At 35.2% G+C, this 23,033-nt stretch overlaps 1 protein-coding gene across 2 annotated transcripts in view; it reads left to right on the top strand.

Annotated features, from left to right (window-relative positions):
* The window catches only part of NAALADL2 (N-acetylated alpha-linked acidic dipeptidase like 2), a 1,503,552-nt gene that overhangs the window by 295,203 nt on the left and 1,185,316 nt on the right, over positions 1–23,033 (top strand). For both annotated transcript variants that reach the window (XM_070466387.1, XM_070466388.1), the window contains one exon: positions 18,603–18,711. The gene's annotated coding sequence lies outside the window, so the exon portion shown is untranslated. The remainder of the gene's footprint in view (positions 1–18,602; positions 18,712–23,033) is intronic.

The raw sequence follows: 23,033 nt of genomic DNA, 5'->3' as shown, positions 1-23,033 counted from the left end.
ACTGAAGCAGACTGTTGTTGAATTTAAATGATTATTAAATATTTAACCAGAATGAGAAAGAGCAAGAGCAAAGGGGAGATGGAGAGAGAGAGAGGAAGGAAGGGGAGCAGGATGGAGAGAGAGGGGGAGGGAGGCATGGACTGAGATGTGAGGGGGGAACAAATTTTCTTTTAATTTCTTGATAGTTTTTCTGATAATAAAATAAGAAATGTGCCCTAAATTAACACACTATGCTAACAATTATGAATCCAATATTATTTATGTGAAACAGTCTGTAATTTCAGGTCCAAATTGTGGTAAAGCATAGTTAGTATAGTTAATAAGAACTCTGTGAGATATTCTGCCAAAGTGTTTATAAGAGGTGATAAAGATACAGATTTTTTTTTTTAAGCTGAAGCTTTTGGAATATGGCATTATTTTACTAAATATTTTCTTCATTAAATAAATAGAATGAGAAAAAATACTTAAAATTTCTATTAATGAATGAGCCTCCTTCTGAAAGTTCAATTTTTAATGCCAGTGAAGCAAAAAATGTGAGGCAGTGACCCAAGAGCAAGGTGCAGTGTTGGAGCAGGACAAAGACCCCAAATTCTATCATTGCCTGGAAACTGGCCTAAAAGGAAGACAGGAATCCTTGTTAGCATTTCTCTCTCCTTCATAGGATAATCTTTGTGTCTGGATAAAATAAGGCTGACGGTGTGGAGATGAGGTAAAAGCCATAGAATTTCCACCGAAACAACTACAGAGCATACTGCAGTTCCTTGGGGCTTCCTTGGTGGTGCAGTGGCAAAGAATCACCCTGCTAATGCAGGAGAAACAAGAGATGCAGGTTCGATACCTGGGTTGGGAATATCCCCTAGAATAGGAAATGGCAACCCACTCCAGTATTCTTGTCTGGAAAGTTCTGTGAACAGAGGAGCCTGGCGGTTTATGGTCCATGGGGTTGCAAAGAATCGGACATAACTGAGCAAAATTCAGCACAGCACCATATATGCTGACAGAGTACACACGATTCCTGCGGTTACTAAGAGGAGAATCAGGGGTCAAAATTGTTGTTGTGCTGCTTCTCAGAATATCACAAGATTATGGAGAGTGCCAGCTGAAGCCAACCTGAGCAGTGAGGGCAAAGCCAAGGAAGAAACATGAGCCTGGAAGACCCAATGCTTTTATAGCAATCGCTAAGCAAAACTGACCGCAGAGAAACCAGATGCCTCTCATAACTACCTCATGCTTCCTGTGATCTGACCTCACTTCTCAGAATTCCAGTTTCATAACCATCCTGAAAGGTGGCCTGAGTAAAAGAGTAGCCAAGGTCATGGGTTCAGCAAGACAATAAGAGCGCAGGAGGCCTATGTGTGCTCCTGTTGTCTTGCTGATCTAGCTGATGCAAACAGCTTCCCTGTTCTTTTCTCTTTCATTATCCAGTGGTTGTTCAGGCACTTAGTCATGTCTGACTCTTTGTGACCCCATGAACTGCAGCATTCCAGGCTTCCCTGTCCTTCACCATCTCCTGGAGCTTGCTCAAATTCATATCCATTGAATTGTTGATGCCGTCTAATCATCTAAACCTCTGTCGTTCCCTTCTCCTCCTGCCTTCAATCTTTCCCAGCATCAGGGTCTTTTCCAATGAGTTGGCTCTTTGCATCAGCTAGCCAAAGTATTAGAGCTTCAGCTTCAGCATCAGTCCTTCCAATGAATATTCAGGGTTTACTGGTTTGATCTCCTTTACTGGATTACTGGATTTACTGGTTTGATCTCCTTTCAGTCCAGGGGACTGTTAAGTGTCTTCTCCAACACAACCGCTCAAAAGCATCAATTATTTGGTGCTCAACCTGCTTTCTTTTGATATCCAGGCCCACCCCCCCCCACCCAATTTTCCACCTATAATGAATGTTCCAAACCTCATTCCCATCACATCCTCCAGAAAGGCAAAAATTCTGAATCCCATATTGTCCCAGGAAAGCTATGGTCCCAAACTCACATTTGTGCTCTCTGTTTGGGGTCTTGTTGATATGTCTTGGTTTGAGGAATCCTTATCATTTCCTGTTGAGTCCAGTATATTACTAATACTCATTACATCATTTCATTCCTCTTCTTTGCAAGGAATTCTCAATTTTCAAAAGTTTTCTCAGATTTAAACCCTCCTAGATATTGCTTAAAGTGTGATTAACGTGATAAAGTGGAAATGCAAATTTCTATTTATTGGCCAAGGTCTTTTCTAACAGTTTACCTACATTCTAACAAATGTTATTAATAGAATTAATAGAATTGGCATATGTAAATATAATGCAACTAAACTTAAAATGGTTACCTTGGGCTTTAATTTTTTAAAAAGCACATATTTAACTTTTTAATTCAATAAATCAAGTGGAAGTGTCTTTGGCCTGGGGACACTAGTGACACTCTACAAAGTTGACTGGTTTAGCTGGCTAATAGATACCTTCTTTTAACCTCATTAATTTATATATGTGTCTTCTGCGAAAAACTCATGCCTTGTTGAAAATTATTCCTAAATAAGAACTTTTTTTCTTTAATTAACATATACAGACATTTAGTACTTTTTTCATGGGAAAGAAGATGGAAAATCAATTCCATATTATGGCTAGAGAAACAGTCAGCTGGAGAAAGGAGATGAGAGAGAGGAAGAAGAAGAGACTGACTCACTCTCTGTCTTCTAATTTTATCTTGTAGACTGAGGGAAGTAGAATAATCAGTGTATTTGATGTTTTGTTTCCTAATAGTTGGGCAACTTTGGTTAAAGGAATTTATATTTCTGAGCTACCTTCCTAATCTATAAACCTGGGATGATAATAAATACTATTATGGATTGGCATAAAGAATATTTGAGGATTAGTTGTGATTTGTGTCAAGTTCCTAACACCTTACTCCTACTTGGTATTTAATAAATGGTCACTGTTATTGTTGATGCAACTGTATTATCCTTTGAAAATAAGGCCCTGAACACAATAGAAGTTTCTGTGGCCCAACAAATCAGAAAATATTAAAGAGAAGAGAAATATTCTCTCATGAGAAAGATACATAGCTTATAGTACACTGGAGATTTTTAAGGACTGATGGTAAATGAACAGTTGGAAAAATACTTGTTTTTATCCGAGTCAGCCTAACATAAATTAGAGTTGGCAGCAATTGCTGTGCACACCCATTGCTTAAAGGTGCAATCCTTTGATGAGGTCTTAAGAAAATGATACATGTTTGTAAGTTTTTGAGTGTTAGAAGAAATCCCCTTAAAATAACCAAAATACCATTTGAGCATGATGATTTCCCTGTGATGATTTATTTCCTCAGGCCCTTTTGCTTCTCTGAAACTGGTTCTGCGCCTTGTGATGCTACGGCTGATTCTGAAGTAGTATGACATATTGCATATTAAACTGAAATATGAAAGCCTTGCTCAAATAGAAGAAATAAGATGCAAAGTTTTAATTAGAAGCTATTTTCAAGACTTTAAAAAAATTCTTTCTTTTATTATTTTTTTTTATTTTTTCGGTTGCAATGGGTCTTTGTTGCTGCACACGGGCTTTTTCTAGTTGCAGCAACTGGGGGCTGCTCTTCGTTGTGGTGGGTAGGTTTGTCACTGTGGTGGCGTCCCTTGTTGTGGAGCGCAGGCTCTAGGCACACCGGCTTCAGTAGTTGCAGCTCAAGTGCCCTCGAGCACAGGGGCTTCAGTACTTGTGGCCCACAGGCTCGGTAGTTGTGGCTCTTGGGCTCTAGAGCACAGGCTCAGAAATTGTGGTGCACGGGCTTAGTCAACCTGAGACTTATGCAGTCTTCCCAGACAAGGGATGGAATCTGTGTCCCCTGCATTGGCAGATTTTTATCTACTGTGCCAGTGGGGAAGTCCAATTAAAAGCTATAAATTAAGAATTAATCTTTTGGAAATTCGCTTCTAGCTGCTGGGCTAGGTTGTATTTCTCACAGTGTGTTCACAGAGGAGTGTATTTCTAAAGATATGCTATATTCTGCCTATACCTTATGTGCTTTTATATTTTGAAATAGATTTATGATAAGCAATTATGTAATTCTGACATAATCTCTACAGTCTGTGTTAAGCCCTTTTGAATATGTCAGTAAGCAAATATTGAAATATTAATATGGCAATTTCATGTTCATATTTAAATGTATTGTGTTTTTTAGAAAAATGTTGCTATTTTGGGATTATGCAAATAAAAGATGAAAATGTTTGAGTTCTGAACTATTAGAAATAGAGAAAAAAACTCATATTTAATGCACATAATGTGAGCTTTCTAGGAATAAGGAGTATTTTTTAACAAATTGGATTTATTTAGTCCATATATTGCAAACATTCCACAAATGCTTGTGATGACATTTCATTTGTCACCTTCATGGATCTAAGGTACTAACTTTTTTTTTTTTTTCTATTTTTTTTTTCTAACTTTATTATAAGTAGTTTCCACAACAGTTGTGATGTTTTTGATGGAATGGTAGAGCTATTTTGCAGTAAATTTCCACTATGAAATTCATTATATATAAATGGCAAAGCATAGTCTATAAATGTTATCTTCTATAGTCTATAAATTATATCTTCTTCAGTGCATCTTAAAATTTGTTCCCTTAAGAATCACTTGGGGAAGTTTGTTAAAAATGGCGATTTGGAAAATTTGTTTAAAATGCAGATTCTTGGGCCCACCCATTCAGATTCTCATCCTGAAGGGTGCAGAATCTGACTTTTCACTAAATCCAGAGTTGACTCATGGAGGTAGTTTTAGCATAGATTGAGAAGCACTGCTGTCTGATATTTGAAAAGAAAGTCATTTACTAGCTTAAAATATGTATTTTTTTTTTCTAAGGAGCACATTGTATCAGTTTTACCTGTTTACTTATGTTCTCTCTAAGTACTCTTCCAGTTTCTCACGTCTTAGTAGGAGGTATCTTTTCTACTTTTTCTCGTTTAACCACCAGTTTGTATGTATGTCTTAGGAGGAAGTTTTGGTCTTGACAAAACTATAACCTAATTCATCAGACTTCAGCCTTTTGAGATTAGTCCCACAAAACAATTAAAAACACGGTTTTCTGCTTGAAGTGTTTAACTCAATTTTAATTAGAATCCTTCCCCTTTTATTTATTTTGTACCCCTTCACCTCCATTGACATTGAGACAGTCTTCAGTGGGGCACAATGAATATGCCTGCATTTGCATACTCATATTGGAAAATTCTGAGTAAAGATATTATTAAGTTTCAAGTATTGTTCTGTAGCCAAGATTACATTTATAAACCAATTTGGAATTTCTCCTATGAGATATCTGTGAATCTAAGAAGTTAACAAGTGGAGATTTACTGTTTCAAACTCAATGTAAATTGATGTATAAATTCATAAGTTTTGGTTATTGTGTAGTAGCAGTCAACCAGTTTTCCAGAGAATGATTCTTTGTAGAGGTGATTCCTCAGATGTGGTATGATGAGTAGAAGATATATCAACATACATATTGCTGGGAAACTTTCAGAAATGTTCTGATTGAAACTTTGGTGATATTGGTTGATTAGCACAGAGCCTCAGGCGTAAGTCATCAGTGTAATGCCTCAGTGAAGATGCTGGTTTCTGAAGCAGCATATCAGGAATGACTTGTGTTTTCCTTTTTTTTTCAATTGTATTTTTGCTTCCCTGAAACAGGTGTGGTTGGATCTGTTTGAATAAAAGAACAGTGTAGAAGTTGTATTGCCTCATGGATTATTTACCCTTTATCCTTAAACATCTCCCTCTCTTGCCGTTTGTTTTCAGAATATTTTCTCTAATCAACCGCAATCAGACCTCTCCTTTCACTACCACATTGAAACTACTCCCACTGAATCACCAGTGACTTTTAACTGCTAAACCCAAAGGAAGATTTCCAAGTCTCAGAGAGTGCTGTACCAAGTCATATAGGAAACTGCGTATATAGGAAGAAGGCATGCCCTTAGATCTCCTTATTAAAATATTCTCCTATGTTCTGAAATAAGTGGAAAAAGTTACTAATAGCTCTATCAAAAAAACCCAAAAAGGCCAGTATATAAGCTCCGATCCTGCCCCATCTATTGGCACACCATTGTCAGCCTATATACTTACTGGAGGACGGGGTGGGAAGCAAAGTCTTCCAAAGTCTAGGAACTGCAGACTGTGGGCATGTACAGTAACAAGGGTAATAGTGCAAACAACCACCCATCTTTATTCAAAATAGTGATATGTTAAAAAAAAGTTGTGATATTTTGCTCACCATGGATTATTTTACATTCACGTTTACTTTTAAAGTGATTTATTTAAATATAATTTATCTTCATTACAGAATTTTTGATCTCCCTTAACTTTTTTTTGCCCATAGTGAGTGCTTCATTCACCTTATTTCTTATCCCAGCCTTGCCCATAGTATTGGGCCTCTTTGTGAACCTGATAGTATTATTCTGTCTCTGAAATCTGTCCCGAGTTTCTGTGACATTGTTGTCTTGTGAGTCCCTTCCTTCACCATCAAATATGACTTCTCAGTATCTTTCTTGGGCTCTTCCTTTCTTCTTGCCCTTCAGTTTTTGGTGCTTTGAGTGGCTGATTCTCATTGTTCTAACTGTGCCTTTGATTATGTTCTTTCTGGCTATACTCACTCGTTTCCACTGCCATTGCTTTTCCCCCACACACGTTTTTTTTTATGGCTAAACAGTTACAATAGGCTGCTAATTAAGTTCCTCTAATATCCACACTTGCCCCTTTGTGGTCCACAATATAGGTAGAATAATTTTTTTTCTAAAGTGAATATATAATTCATGTATTTATTAACTGACTATTTATTTAGTATTTTTTTCCTGTATTTTAGAAGTTGTTTTAGATTCTAGGGATAAATCAGTAAATGAAAGAAAGTCCATATTCTCGTGAAAATTATGTCTTAATTTTATTTGAATATTGTGTGGTCTTATTCTAAATGTTGTATTCAATTTTAACCTACATGTATGCTTGTAGAGTGGATTTGGGTGGAAAAGTTTATTTCCTCCTTTTCTCATATTTCAATTATACAAAATTTTGACTATTGTTACTTTTCAGTTATATATGAATTGCTAGAATCCTGGAATCTGCTTTCTAAAAGAAATAAATTTTTATTTAGAATGTGGAAATCATTACCCACTGACTTGTTAATACTTAGGATTTCCTTTAGTCCCAGAAATAAAGGATGATATAATAATTACTGTTTTCCTATACTCATTATTTCTGTGTTTTATACATATTGTTAATTATATTCCAAGTCTTGGAGTGTATGTGGTGCCATAGTCTTTAAACAAATTGTAATTGAGTCTGGTGACCTGTTTTGTTTGGCTCACACTATATGTGTGTTTTCTTTAATTTTATTCAGTTGCTTTTAAATAAATAGACTTGTTTTCACCTTATTCAGTTTTTTAAAAATGAATACACTTCATTTTCACAGCAGTTTTAGACTCACAGCAAAAGTAAACAGAAAGCAGAGAGTTTCCATGTATCCTTTCCCCACAGGACAATGCACAGCCTTTCTGAACATCAGCATTCTACCCCAGTGTGTTACAACTGATAACCAACATTGACACATCATTATCAACAGTTTGCATTAGGGTTAACACGTTTGTGTCTTTCCACTGATTTAACAAAAGTATCATGTCATGTGTCCAAAATTATATATCTTACAAAATAAGTTTCCCTGCTCAAAAATCCTCTGAGCTCCACCTGTTCATCCTTACTTCCCACTAAACCCTTGACAATCACTGATCTTTATATTGTTTCTATGGTTTTGCATTTTTCAGAATGTCTTATAGTTGTAATCATACAGTATGTAGCCTTCAGATTATCTTCTTTCACTTGATGATATGCATACATATCATTATACATTGTTGTGGCTTTATACTTCATTTATTTTCAGGGCTGAATGAAATTTCTTTGCCTGGATATACCATTATTTATTCATCTATTTATCTATTGAAGGACATCTTAATTGCTTCCAAGTTTTGACAGTTATGAATGAAACTGCTATGAATATCTGTGTGCACATCTTTGTGTGGACATGTTTTTGACTCATTTGGATAAATACCAAAGGGCACAATTGTTGGGTCATATGGTAAGAGTGTGTTTAGTTTTGTAAGAAACTGCCAAACTTCTTCCAAAGTGGCTGTACCATTTTGCATTCCACCTAGAAATTAATGAAATGTCCCGTTGCTCCATATCTTCATTAGTATTGTTGGTGTTTGGATTTAGCCATTCTAATAGATACGTAGTGGTATCTCATTGTTTTAATTTGCAGTTCCCTAATGATGCATGATATTGTACATCTTTTCCTATGCTTATTTCCCCTGTATTTATATCTTCTATGGAAAGTATCTGCTCAGATCTTTTGCCCATTTTTTAATTGGGCCATTAATTTTCTCATTATTGCATTTTAAGAATTTTTTGTACATTTTGATTAAAAGATCTTTTGTGGCTGTCTTTTCTTTCTCTTGACAGTGATATTTGCAGGGTGGAAGAGTTTTAATTTAATGAAGTCCAACTTATTATATGTTTTCTAATGGGTCATGCTGTTAGTGTTGTATCTAAAAAGTCACTGCCAAACCTAGGTGATCTAGATTTTCTCTATGTTCTAGGAGTTTCATAGTTTTGCATTTTACATTCAGATCTATGAACTATTTTGAGTTTTTTGAAGATTCTAATTTCTGTATCTCCATTTTTAGGCATCTAATTGTCCCAACACCATTTGCAAAAGGGCTATCATTTCTTAATTGATTGCCTCTGCACATTTATCAGAGATTAGTTGACTATATTTGTGTGAATCTATTTCTGGGCTCTTTATTTTGTTCCATTGATCTATTCATCTATTCTTTTACCAATAACACAGTCTAGAATTGATGCTTTTGAACTGTGATGTTGGAGAAGACTCTTGAGAATCCCTTGGACTGCAAGGAGATCCAACCAGTCCATCCTAAAGGAGATCAGTCCTGGGGGTTCATTGGAAGGACTGATGCTGAAGCTGAAATTCCAATACTTTGGCCACCTGATTGCGAAGAGCTGACTCATTTGAAAAGACCGTGATGCTGGGAAAGATCGAGGGCAGGAGGAGAAGGGGATGACAGAGGATGAGATGGCTGGATGGCATCACCGACTCAATGGACATGGGTTTGGGTGGACTCCGGGAGTTGGTGATGGACAGGGAGGCCTGGTGTGCTGCGGTTCACAGGGTTGCAAAGAGTTGGACACAAATGAGCAACCAAACCGAGCTGAACTGAATTTACTATAGTTTTATTATAAGTCTTGAATTCAGGTGGCATCTGTCCTCAGAGTTTGTTTTTCTTTAATATTATGTTGACTTTTCTCTATCTTTTATTTTTTAATATGAACTTTAGAATCAATTTGTCAATATCCATACAAAAATTTGCTGGAGTTTTGATTAGGATTGCTCCAAATCTATAGATCAAGTTGGAAAGAACTGATATTTTGATAATATTAAATCTCCTATCCATAAACATGGAATATCTCTCTATTTAGTTTTTTTTATTTTGTTCATCAGAGTATTATAGTTGTCATAATATAGACCTTGTACGTATTTTGCTAAATTCATCCATGTCTTTAATTTCGTGTCTATAATATAAATGGTATTGTGTTAATTCCAAATTTTGCATGTTTATCATTGGTATTCATATATTTAGTAAAGCAATTGACTTTTCTATATTTACCTTGTACATAAGCTTTCTATAATTGCTTATTATTTCCAGGAGTTTTGGTTGACCTTTTTCAGATTTTCTATATAACCATTCATATCACCTGTGAACAGTTTCACTTATTTTTTCCTACTCTGCATACTTGTTTTACCTTTTATTTTCCTTACCTTTCTCATTGCGTTATCTAGTACCTCTAGTATGATGTTGAAAAGGGAAATGAGAGGGGACACCCTTTTCTTGTTCTTGATCATAGCTGGAAAGCATCTAGTTTCTCATCATTAAATATGATGTTAGTTGTGGGACTTTTTAGATATTCTTTGTCAAATTGAAGAGGTTCTCAAGAATCCACCTGCGATGTGTGAGACCTGGCTTCAATCACTGGGTTGGGAAGATCCTGTGGAGAAAGGAAAGGACACCCATTCCAGTATTCTGGCCAGGAGAATTCTATGGACTGTATAGTCCATGGGGTCACAAAGAATTGTACTTGACTGAGTGCCTTTCACTTTCATGTACTTTTAATTTGTTGAGAGGTTTATCATGCATGGATTTTGAATTTTGTCCAATATTTTTTCTTCATCTTTTGATATGATCATGTAATTTTACTTCCCAGACTGTTGATGTGATGGAGTGCATAACTGTTTTTTTTTCTTTTTATCTTTTTTTTTTCATTTATTTTTATTAATTGGAGGCTAATTACTTTACAATATTGTAGTGGTTTTTGCCACATACACATATACATAACTGGTTTTTGAATGTTGAACCAGCCTTGTATATCTGAAATAAATTCTACTTGATCATGTTGTATGATTATTTTACTATACAGTGTGTTTTTAAAAATATGTTTGTAAAAAACATTAAAAAATTGAGATATTCCCCACATTTATTTTGGGCATATTTGAAGAAGACCTGATATTCCTGGACTTATCATCTGACATGGCAACAGTCCTTGTAACTATTTAATGTTTTATGTCCAGATACTTCATTAATTTATATTATCTGCCTCAAATGGTCTTAAACATCCTCCTCTCTTGGAGATGGTTGGGGATACTCCAACTTACTTGATCTCTGTGTTGCCTAAACCTTTGCACATTGTTGAAACTCTTCATTCCTTTCCACCTGGGACCCTATTTTCTTTTGATGTTATTCCCGCTATTTTTTTTTTACATGCCTCCCTCATGGATCTTTTATCTCTTTTAAAAAGTTTACTCTTTTCTCTTTGGCTCTTTTCTCTCTGTATATTCAAGAGTAGGTGATCATCCATACTCTGTTTTTCAGGTCCTAGAATCCCTGATATCTGCTTCTTTTCAGACTACTTGCTTCCATTATTATTTATGTATTTATTGGTCTCAAGGAACCATAGGAAACAACAAAGAATAAGAACAATGACTTGTCACAGGCCTTTAAAGGGAATGGTGTCACAAATTTGAAATGGCAGTGATAGTTGGAAGGAAGGGATGAAAAAGAATTTACATCATAGAAACATATTGACAGTCTAGAAATGTATTTAGTTTATTTTTGCTAGTCTAGTCATAGTCTTAGTTGACAGGGAAACAGATGAAATCTCAAAGACTCCTATTTAACACTGTAAGATTGTCCTAAAATCATATGTAGTGGTAGAGACTAGCTTTGCCAGGAAAGAGGAAATAATCTTTAGATCTTTCATTATTATAGGATGATGATGAGATGTCTATATCTATTAATATCTGTTTCTGTTTCTGTCTAGCTATAATAGCAGGATATTATAACACCTATACTGTGGAATATTATTTGGCAGTAAAAAGGAATAGAGTATTGATATATGCTATGATGAACCTTAAAACTATTATGTTAAGTAAAAGACACCAGAAAGCAAAGGTCACATGTTGTATGATTAAAGTATCACAATCCGTAGAGACAAAAAGCCAATCAATGGTTGCCTAGGATTGGTAGTGGGGATTGACTGCAAATGGGCACAAGGAAAATTTCCAAGATAAACAGAAATGTTCTAAAACTGGGCTATGATGATGATTACATTCTTGTGTAAATTTATGAAAAATCACTAAGTTATCTACATTCAATGTATTGTATAAATTATATCCCAGTAAAGCTTCTTAAATAACAAGACCTATTTTTTTCTATGCATTTATGACACAGTGAGGCTAAGTAAGGTGCACTAGTACACACAGCTAATAAATATCAGGACTAGAATTTGAAACCAAATAATCTCTCTCCAGGGCACTTGACAGCATTTTTCATAAACTACCAGATTTTTAATCCTTGATATAATCTTGTGAGATGATATAGCTATATAAATTTATCATTTTACAAATGAAGAAATAAACCTAGGAGTTAAGTAACTTGCCCAAGGTTACAGAGCTCATGGTTTAGCTGGAATGAAATCCAGAGAGATTGACTTGTGGTTCAATGGCATCACTGACTCGATGGACATGAGTTTGAGCAAGCTCTGGGAGTTGGTGATGGACAGGGAATCCTGGCGTTCTTCAGTCCGTGGGGTTGCAAAGAGATGGACATGACTGAGCAACTGAACTGGACTGACTTATAACTTGCATCTATAATCCTTTTGAGTTAACTGAGCAGGCAGCAATATCTCTGAAGTCACAAATTTGAATTTATATGATGAACAGCTGTTGGGAATGGTGGTATTGTAAGTATGAAATCCAGAAAGACAAAGTAGCTTAGTGTTTTACTGATAACTTTTTGGGCTACCTGACTTGGATCAAGAACTTGACATACCGCACAAAGCCTAGAAGCCTAAGGCTAAGTAACCATCCAATTACTGACAAGTGATCTGGAAGGAAGAGTCAGGTTTCTTTTACCTTGGAGGAAAATAACCACTTACTTCCTTAGTCAATCTTATGAAGGAACTGACTCATTTTTAATAAGCCTTCATCTCCAGGACATAAACCCTAGAAGAAACAGTATCCAGAGAGGAGGTGTTCACTTATTCATTTAGTATTTATTGATTACCAACTCTGGTGTTATGTATTGTACTGGGGCATCGCTGGTAATTAAATGTGGTTTTAACTATACTATTTTATAAATGAATATACTATATTTTAATAGAACTTTTCCTTGAATTTAGTATTTTTAGTGAAATATTCAGCAGTAATTTTTATTTCTTAATTATTTCTTTTATCTCATCTCCCTCTTATTTTGAAAAAATAAAAATTGTACAAATTAATATGGTCTAATAGTAAGAATAGGCTTCAGAGCATTTTCATATTCTCACAACTTTTTAATGTGTGTGAAATCATGACAGACATGCAAAAGATCTAACTTAAGAGTAAAAGAAAAAAAATTGTTCATTCAGTACACCTTACAATCATTCCCTATGACTAATTCCCTATAGTATTTTGGCAAAGTGGGCCCTTATCTAATTTTAAATAACTCAAATGAAGAAATTTCAACTGAAGGTTGATTCTAGAGGCTAATGGACTTGCTGTGAAAGGTTTCTAATATTTAGCCTAATTTTCCACTCCTTAAAATTTTGGAGCACTATTCCTAATTGCTTTCTGTCACCCACTCCCCCTCTGTTGCTTCCTGTTTGATGCTGGTTATGACTTGCTGTCCTTTTAGGTAGGTATTAGGTCTCCCCACTGTGAATTATTTCTGAGTGAAGCATAGCTTTAATCTTTACATGAGCTGATAGTTCCTATATAGAGATAACTATATAGTCTTCCTCTTTGAATTGAACTGTGTTATATTTAAGAGTGGGCTTTCCTAGTAGCTTAGTGGTAAGGAATCACCTGCAATGCAGGGTTTGCAGGAGACCCATATTTGGTCCCTGGGTTGGGAAGATCCCCTGAAGGAGGGCATAGCATTCCACTCCAGCATTCTTGCCTAAAGAATCCCATGAACAGAGGAGCCTGGTGGGCTGCGGTCTGTAGGGTTGCCAAGAGTCGGACAGGATGAAGTCACTGAGCATGCATTCATATGTAAGGGTCCCAAATCAATCCTTGATTTAAATGTGTGAATTTTAAGTATTAAATCAGAATTCTAACAGATCATCTGAACCATCATCAATCATTTACTGAATTCATAGGTGTGAAATCCAGGCCTATATTTCCCAATTTTCTGTTACACAAAGGATAGGAATGCTTTCCTTATTTTCCATAGATAGATGTCAAAATAAAAGCATGCTTTAATGGACATTGAATAAAATGTTTACATAGATTTTAGGCATATAGAATCTGTGTGCCATTTATCAAAAAAGATTTTTTTTATGACTAGGAAATAATTTGAACTTTCTAGAGGCTATCAGTCAATAGTTTATTTTTATTGATTGACATGTTTCTTTTAACCTTTATATAGAGACTCTTCAATAGGTTAAATAATTTTACTGTTGTTTCCTGAAATAGCTGCTGAGCTTTTAGCATTAAATATAAAATATTGCGACAAGAGTCTTTGCAAAAAAAAACAAAACAAAACTTTATTACACTTATCAATATGTTGCCATTATTTTTGTAGATTGTAACCCTGTCATATCATAGCCGTAGCTGCTAGTGCTAATCTGTATTTTGGAGAGAAATAATGAAGAAGGGGGATTTAGTGTAAAGTTAAACAAATATTAGTTCATGAAAATTATATATATTATATAATGCAATTAATATATATTTTTTCCAGAGCAAACGCTAGCTAGTTACTATCTTCTACAAGGCTTGATAGTGATTATTCCTTATTGCTACCCACACACTATCATAGGAAATGCTATCTGGCCACATTTGAGACTTAGCACTGGAGGTATGCATGTTGGAACAAATCCTTGATTAACAGAGTTTCCAGCTGAGACGTAGTGCACTTCTCCTGTATCCCTGCTGAGAATCATTGAGCAGAGGTTTGTCTTGACAGGCAGTCCTATAAAAACTGGAGCTTATCTGCTATATTGCTTTGATATTTCTATCTATTTTTGAATAGATTTCACACTTTGGCACTTGGTATATTGTCTTTCCTTTGGATATACAGCTGGTGGCTGTGTTAGCATTTACTGAAAAAGTGCTATAGCAATTCCCACATCAAAGTAATCCTGTTCCTTAGTGCTTTTTCAGAGTAAACCCAAAGTGTTATATTTTAGGGCAGATGAAGCATAACTGATATCTTTTCACCACTTAAAATCTCTGTATCCAGGGGTAGCAGTTAAGAAATTGGATCTGCCATAGCCAGGCCACGTCATTATGGCGAGGAGTTAATAAATGCTCCTTTCCCCATGGACTGTAGCCCACCAGGCTCCTCTGTCCTAGGATTCTGGAGTGGGTTGCCATTCCCTTCTCGAGGAGATCTTCCTGCCTCAGGGATTGACTATGGGTCTCCTGCATCTCAGGAAGATTCTTTACCGGCTGAACCACCAGGGAAGCCTTATCTAATTTAGTAGCTCTCAAATATTAGTGTATATTTGAATTGCTTGAGGAGTTGGAAAAATCACAGATTGATGGCCCCCATGTCAGAATTTCTGACCTGTTGTCTAGGATGGGGTGTGAGAATTTGCATTTCTTAGTTTCCGGATAATGTCAGTGCACGTGGTTCAGGGACCAATATTTAAGACCTGGATTATAGAGCGTTATATTACCACAGTGGTTAAGGCTGCAAATGGCTCAGATCTCATCTTGGGCCCATGCTAAAAAACCACTGAGCTAATACACCAATTTCCATACTTATGATGGACCAGATAATAAATATTTTAGGCTTGAGGGCCAGACAGTCCCTGTCACAACTACTCAGTGCTGCTATTATAGCAGGAAAGCAGCCATAGACAATACATAGACGAATGGATGTGGCTGTGTTCCAGTGAAATTTTATTTATGAAAACAGATAGCAGGCTGAATTTAGCTCCTGGCCTATAGTTTGCTGATCCCTGATCTGTTTCATCCACAAGGGACTTGTATCTTTCCCAGCTCATGAATCATCTGTATCCTCTGTACTAGTCAGCAACTACATGCCCAACTTTGAGCCAGGAGCTGTGGGGGAATATCTAAGAAGTATAAATCTGTTTTTCCTACTCTCCTTCAAAAGATTAGAGTTCAGTGTGGTATCCATCTGAAAAAAAAAATTAGAAATTAAATGCCTAGGCTAGAATATATTTCATGATATATGTAAATCTTGAAGAACTATGCAAAAAGAGAAACTATGCAAAAGAGAGCAAAATAAATGTCTTAGAAAGGAAGGTCAGCACAAGAAAAGACATGGAAGGAATGCTCAGTGTGTTCTTCCATCTGTGAGGAGATCTGTGATGTGGAAAGTATTAGAAATGCTCAGAGTCACAGATGCCATTTAATTAACACTTGTTGTACGTACTCTATATATTGCTACAGTGATAGGTCCTGGGGGCACAGCTAACTAAGGCATAGTCCTTGATGTCAAGAATCTTGGATGTGGATCAAGATATTAAAAAATCCAAAATTCATATATAATATCTGAAGATTATATGCTTGTTTCATGGTGGATTTTCAATTGATGTTAAACTGAAAATAAAATTTAGGTGATTGACAACAGGGGATTTTTGTTAGTTCTTGATCAGTAGAATCAAGAAGAAAACTGTTTTATGAAAAGCCATCCTCCATAATCTCCTAGTAATATGACAACCTGAAAAAGGATGGTTGTTAATGATATATTAATCCCAGAGAAAGTTTTCTAAATTAGAAAAGAGTGTGAGTTGTGTTGCTCTTTTGTTTGTTTTTATATACTGTGATTAAGAAAACCCAAAATTAGAGTATTAATATGTTTTCATCAAGCCATAACAACTAAAGAAATTTTCCAAAGAGTTGTACCATTTTGTCTTTCTGATATGATGTATATCATTTTAAAGACTCTGTATAGAGGAACAATTCTCCATTAATAAGTGGGGATTTTTATTTCTGAGATTTTATTCCCAAAATATGGGACATAGGGTCTGGATGGAGTCTGTTATCAAATAAAATGTCTGGTGGGAGCCGATGGTCAGTGTTTGTGTGAGTATTTGAGTGAGAATCTCCAGGCTTCCTTCTTGTTCCAGTATTCTGACTTTAAATAATATTTGAAAGGTCCACAAGGAACTAATTCAGGCAAGTTTCTCTAAGAACATGAGAAAATCACCTCTTGAGTAATGCATTTCAATAGATGAAATGAGAGTTCATTTCATTTAGTAAACATAATATTGGATTTGGGGTTAAGAAAAGCAAGGGGGATTGATTGAAGGCATTATTTTAGACAAAATGACATGACTTTCCAGCTATCTAGCCCATCCTATACAGTTTAATTTTTAATCAAATGCGGGGATGTAGATGGCTTTTTGCCATCTTATCTAGTTAGATGCTGAGAGGGTTAGAAGGAAAAGTTCCATGTGACTTGGAATTCCTGTTTTTTGTAGCTTGACTTAAGTCTTTTTGTAAGCATGCTTATACTATTTTTATTATGACTCCTTCATTTTCAATACTGAGGGATAGTAGTAGCTTACGCTGGTACTAAGACAATGATTATTTCCTGTACAACCATGCCCAAAAATAGAATCTTAAGGTCCTTTTAAAAAAAAGTTGAGAATTCAGCAGTGGGCTTCAGTCTTCCCCACTGGACAACCCTTTTATTCACCACAAATGAGATATTCTAAAATGTCCTGACCTATATGCATGCATGTGTGTATGTGTCTGTATAGACGATGCATGTTACTAATCTTGAGCCAAGAACTTTATTCGATAATAGGTGAGTTTAGAAATATTATCATTTTTGTATTAAAAAAGTTTTGTTACTCTTATCAAGAAGCTTTGAAATTTATGAGAAAAGAGAGTTGGATGAGGCTTCCAAATTGGATGAATCTATGGGATATACCTTAAGTAATTTTTCCCTGAAAGCAAAGAAATTTAAGGTAAAAATGCAGAATTATTATTTTATTCTATATTTGGGGAGTTTAGTACTTTATGACACATTCCTATTACAAAAAGCTTAAGGCAGATGTGAAATTTTCAAATGAGGGAGAAATAATTAGGAGAGCAAAGAGAAAATGAACTAACCCAATGATGGGGCAAGATCTTTTTTTCCCTAGTCAGAAGTTTATGCAATGCTACAAGTTGATCTTGGTTGAAGAAAATGATAGCTTATTTTGGAAGGATAATTTTAAAAGGGTGATGAAAATACAGGGTAGCTCTCAGGTATCTCAAAGCTAAGATGAAAATATAAAATTAAAGAGGGGAAGTAAAAAATAAGTGGCTCTATGATTATGGAATTATTACTTAATATCACAGTCTATAAATATAAAATGCAGAATAGCCAATCGGCATTTGAAGATATAAAATAATAGGGAAAGAGTGCCAATATCCTAAACTACTGCAAAATATCAATCAATTATTGAGCACCTAGTACATGTGAGGAAATGAGCTCAGCATGTTGCATGTTATTATATACAATGTCTCCAATTCTCATAATCATCAACAGTTTTTATCCCAAATTTAAATTATTATTTAAGGAATAACATCAATTACCATGTCACAGAGGTGTTCAACAGAAGAACCAGGTTTTCAGTCCTAGATGTGTTCTTTCTACTATGTATTTCTTCCTTTGGTTAATCCCTTTTCTCAATAGACATAAATCACCATGTCCAGTTGTATGTCTTCTGCTTTATCTTTTATTGTGTTTAGTAGTGCATGGTGCAAGGTAAGTGTCCTACTTAGGCTAGCTAAATTAAGGTACATATACAAACACTTGAAAATGAGAGAAAGAGAGAAAAATATTTGTATGTTTGTGTATATACTTGAAATAAAATACCATGCTTAAAAAAAATGTCTATTTGTGCATTATTGACTTCTAAAAAGTATGAAGAATTTCAGGCTACTTAGTACCCTAAAAAGAACTGATAATATAGTTCTGAAAAGCATTAACTAAACAATAAAATTCAAAAGCCAACTGATAGATTATCTAACACAACTCCCAATTTAAATTGATCATCTTTGTTTTTCTAATTTATGAACAGGAAATGAGTTTTGACTGTTAAGCACCTGGATGAAGAGCTCTCTGTTCAGCTTGTCAGAGTCCTGTGACCTACAAAGACCCTCTGGTTGCACTAGGATCATTTGACTGAAGTAAGATCTAATTGTTTTAATTAGAATATGACTTTTACTCTTGAATCAACTTTTAATAAGATGACTTGGTATACATCTAAAATGTGCCAATAGCTGCTAATTTTGAAAAAAAGAGAAGAATGTGAGCATCATTGTGTGACAAAATCTTATGTATTCCAATTTCTATTCATCTTTTATTTCATGGAATTGAGCCCATTTTGGGGAAAGCATTATCTAAATACTTTAATTTCTGTGTGGCAATCAAAACCGGTACAATTTCCTTGCCTTTGAGGTATCAGTTGATTTTTATACAATTGTAATTTTATTGTAAGTAACCAAATTATTCTCTCTTTTAACTTAAGTTGCTTCATTATTTATTTTAAAATCATGACAACAGTGCAGTTTGTGTCATGATACGGCATGTTTTTTGCTTTTCTTGTTTATTCCAAGTTTATACAGGTCTGATGACCTTGTGGGACATCAGTTTATATATGGCCACACATAGACTGTGGACTTCCACTTAGGCATTCGAGTATAAAGACACATTTTAAAGACTGTTTGTAGTTCTTCCTGGAGAACTCCTATTTTGAGCAGATGATGCTAGTGTATGATTGAAATACTTCTTTTTCTGTAAAACAATAGCTGCAATCAATGTTCCACTGCTGGTTCAGGCTTATTATGTAAAAAACTTTATATGACATGGATGTTGCAAAGGTTTGAAAAACAGCACAGAACCAACAGCTAGGAAATATGAGGTGATCCAGCATGACCTTCAAGATAGATAAGGAATTGCCATGAACCATTTTAACCTTCTGACTATTCTCTAGGTTCTGAAATGAAGGAGTTAGATTAAACAAGGAAAGGTGGCAAATTCTTGAGCCTTGAAAATGAGATATGTAATATACTAACATGAATTGTATGGAGTGGCTGGGTGTGAGACAGTAGGGAATGGTGTCTGTAGGGACGGAGAGGCTGTGTCTCTTCTAAAGCTGTTCAGGTTCAAGTATTTTAAAGCTGGACAAACAAGTAAATCATGTGGGGTGAGGAAGGGTGAAGCAGAAAGAGGATTGAACTTGACTACTGGATTGAATAAATTCTAAGGTCATTTACAACTCAATATATGTTTGTAAAATTTTGTTGCTATGCAAAACACAATATTGCCTAGCTTCTATTGAGCTCTGTGTCTATTCCTTTTTAAGTAATTAAAAATAAATAAGTGAAATAAAATTGAATAGTTTTTGGTTTGAATTTCCCTTTGAATTATACATTAGTATTGGTGGGAAAGGTGAGTTTTGACCACAATAATTAATCAGTTTAATATTTTATTGTGAGGGTTCTTTTTTCCTTCTTTATTGTCCTGGAATGAGAACTTTGAATCCAGTACTATAATCCAAGCATAAAACATACTTTGTAAATTACCAGTTTAGTAGCTTCTCTCTTTATGAGTATTTTCACTGAAAAAATCATGTGAACAACTAAAGGAGAGAAATACCACCTGTTTGGGACTAGTTGGATGATTTTTTAACAAGTATTTTAAAGCCCTACTGTCTTTTGATTCATGTTTTAATTAATATTTTAAAACATATTTTATATGGAAAAATAATCATTGTAGTTTAAATAAGTATACTTTCTAATGTAAATTTCTTGTTTCATCAGTTTTGCTTTACATTTTTTTTTCATTTTTACAACCATGTTATATATTTCTCTGATCACATTTTATTGCTTTTAAACCCATATTTTAGTTGATATAAGTACATTTTATCAGATGCTGATGGTAATTACACTACAGACCTAGTAGAAGAAGGGAAGTGGGCCAAGTCAATATATTCTGGGAGTCTTATCTAGTCTCTGTGGCACAATTCAAATCAGAATATATGTCTACAAGAAAACTGTACTCGTGACTGTGGGGAGCTGTGTGTGTTATCCCAGTGTCAAAGGGAAAATTAGAAGGAACTGGGGTTTTAATGCCTTTAGTTGGGCCCTCTCAACAGCTTCTTCTGTCTTAGTTACTTGCATAGTTTTTAATTTAATGATCATGTGCATTTGTAGAAGTATACAAGTTACTTCAGGTATGATCATTTTGAGAATGGCTGTATTGCATGAGACATGCTAGATCTTTGAGATAATTTTTTCACTTGTTAGTAGAAACTGCTCCTGTGTTAAGATATGTAATTTTGAAATAATATTTTAAAAGGCTTTTCATGCCCTTTGATTGTTGTTATTGTTCATTACTAAGTCGTGTCCGGCTCTGCGACCCCATGAACTGCAGTGTGCTAGGCTTTCATGTCCTTTGCCATCTCCCGGAATGTACTCAAACTCATACCCACTGAGTCAGTGATGCCATCCAACCGTTTCATCCTCTGGTATCCCTTCTCCTCCTGCCTTCAATCTTTCCCAGCATCAGGGTCTTTTCCAATGAGTTGGCTCTTTGCATCAGGTGGCCAAAGCATTGGCGCTTCAGCTTTAGCATCAGTCCTGATGAGTATGCAGGGTTGATTTCCTTTAGGGTTGACTGGTTTGCGTACCTGATGCACAGTGAGGCCAAACAAGCTGAAACATCAGAGTTTGGGGGCAGAGGGAGGTTTATTGCAGGGCCATACAAGGAGAACTGGTGGCTTGTGCTCAAAGAACTCCAAACTCCCAGAAGGATTTTTAAAAGCATTTTTAAAAGTCCAGTTGGGAAGGTGGAAAGTAGGGGGAGCATGTCACAGAGTATGTGATCAGTTCTTGCACAGTTCTCTGATTGGTTGATGGTGATCAGTCCTTAGATGCCAGAATGTCTGTGGGCTACATACTCTTGATCATCAAGTAGTTAATTTCTTTCATTTGGCATTAGCTATCTGAAAAATTTAGGAAATATGTTTGAGATGCTGTTATCTAGGTACTTCAGAGAGGCTATAGCAGAGACATGGGGGAGAGGTCTATCCCTAGAAGAACCCATAAAGTCCTACTCAGTCCCACTTACATATTAGATACTATAGTCCAGCCATCTTGTCATGTAATGTATTTTCTGTCCATTTCTTTGATAACTGAAAGACTTGCATATTAGTGCCCAGACTGATCAGAACTGGTTAGATCTGTTCCTTGACTGGCCCATTACACTTGACATTAACAAAAAGCATTAACTTTTTTTTTTCAAACATACTTGATGTCCTCTGAAGGCTGTACATATTGTGAAAAATAAAACAAGCAAACAAGTGAAAATGTCAGCAGATAAAATATACAACAACCTACATGGAGGTTTCTGATAATGTTATTTTATTGTCTTATAGAGGCATTTTGTTAAAAAAAAAAAAATTACCAGTATGAGCGAGCATTTTTTTTATACTCTTTCAGGAATAAATTCACGTGTGTTTATTTTCAGTGCTTTATTAACACAGAGTATAAGGACAAAGTAGACATTTAGACAACAAGCTCAATCATTTCTATATTACTTTTCTAGATTTTAGAGTATTGACAGCAGATATGTCTAATTTATTGCTTAGATTATGATTCTCAACATGAAAATAAAGTAATGCAATTTCTAAATTGAAGTAGTTAATTGGCACCTTTCTTGTATATATCCCTCATCAGTGATTCTGAAACTAAGAACCCTCAGACTTGAATTCCCTACATGATGTGAAAAATGCTCTGACATGCATTTAACATGAGTTCACCTTTAGCATTTGACATTTGTTAGTCATGGCTTTCAAATGAAGTGTTTAATTAAGATCAAAGTGCCATTGTTTTTAATAACCCAGAAAGAATGGATACAATTTAAATGTTTTTTTTTTTTAAACGTGACAGTGGATTTAAGAATACTGTAGTGCTGTGTGAACATTGCAGTTGTTTGAAAAATTTTATGAAATATTCTTATTATCCAAATCTAATTTAAGATTTAATGATGCAGTAAAGTTGAGATGTTCACAAAGAAACCAGAATAATAACAATAAAAATTTAGCCATAGTTGAGTACAATCTAACCAAAATTTTCTGGTCAATTAGATTTGATTGGGTTGAACAGTGACAAACTACAAAAGTAATTAGAAATCACGTATTAGTGACTTGCTGGATTCTGGAGTCTGTTAAAGGCGTTTTATGCTGCCTGACATTTACCACCCCTTCCTGGGTCTCTTTAAACTGAAGCAGATGCAATTATCACAATTTTTATTTTTCTTGAGGTTCTCACTAACCTGTTAATAAATGTGATTTGTTGCAGAATTGATTCTCCATTTTATTTTCCTTAAGAGGCAGCCTCTCCTTAGGGTATAGACTAATAAAAAATAAAATAGGGCAGTTAAATGATCTAACAGTAGCATTTCAATGGAAAAATAAAACATAGCATCACAAATAACCTTCTAACAC

The sequence above is a fragment of the Odocoileus virginianus genome, chromosome 4, assembly GCF_023699985.2.
Source record: "Odocoileus virginianus isolate 20LAN1187 ecotype Illinois chromosome 4, Ovbor_1.2, whole genome shotgun sequence".
In the NCBI taxonomy this organism is placed as follows: domain Eukaryota; kingdom Metazoa; phylum Chordata; class Mammalia; order Artiodactyla; family Cervidae; genus Odocoileus; species Odocoileus virginianus.
This window is presented reverse-complemented; position numbering and strand designations above follow the sequence as displayed.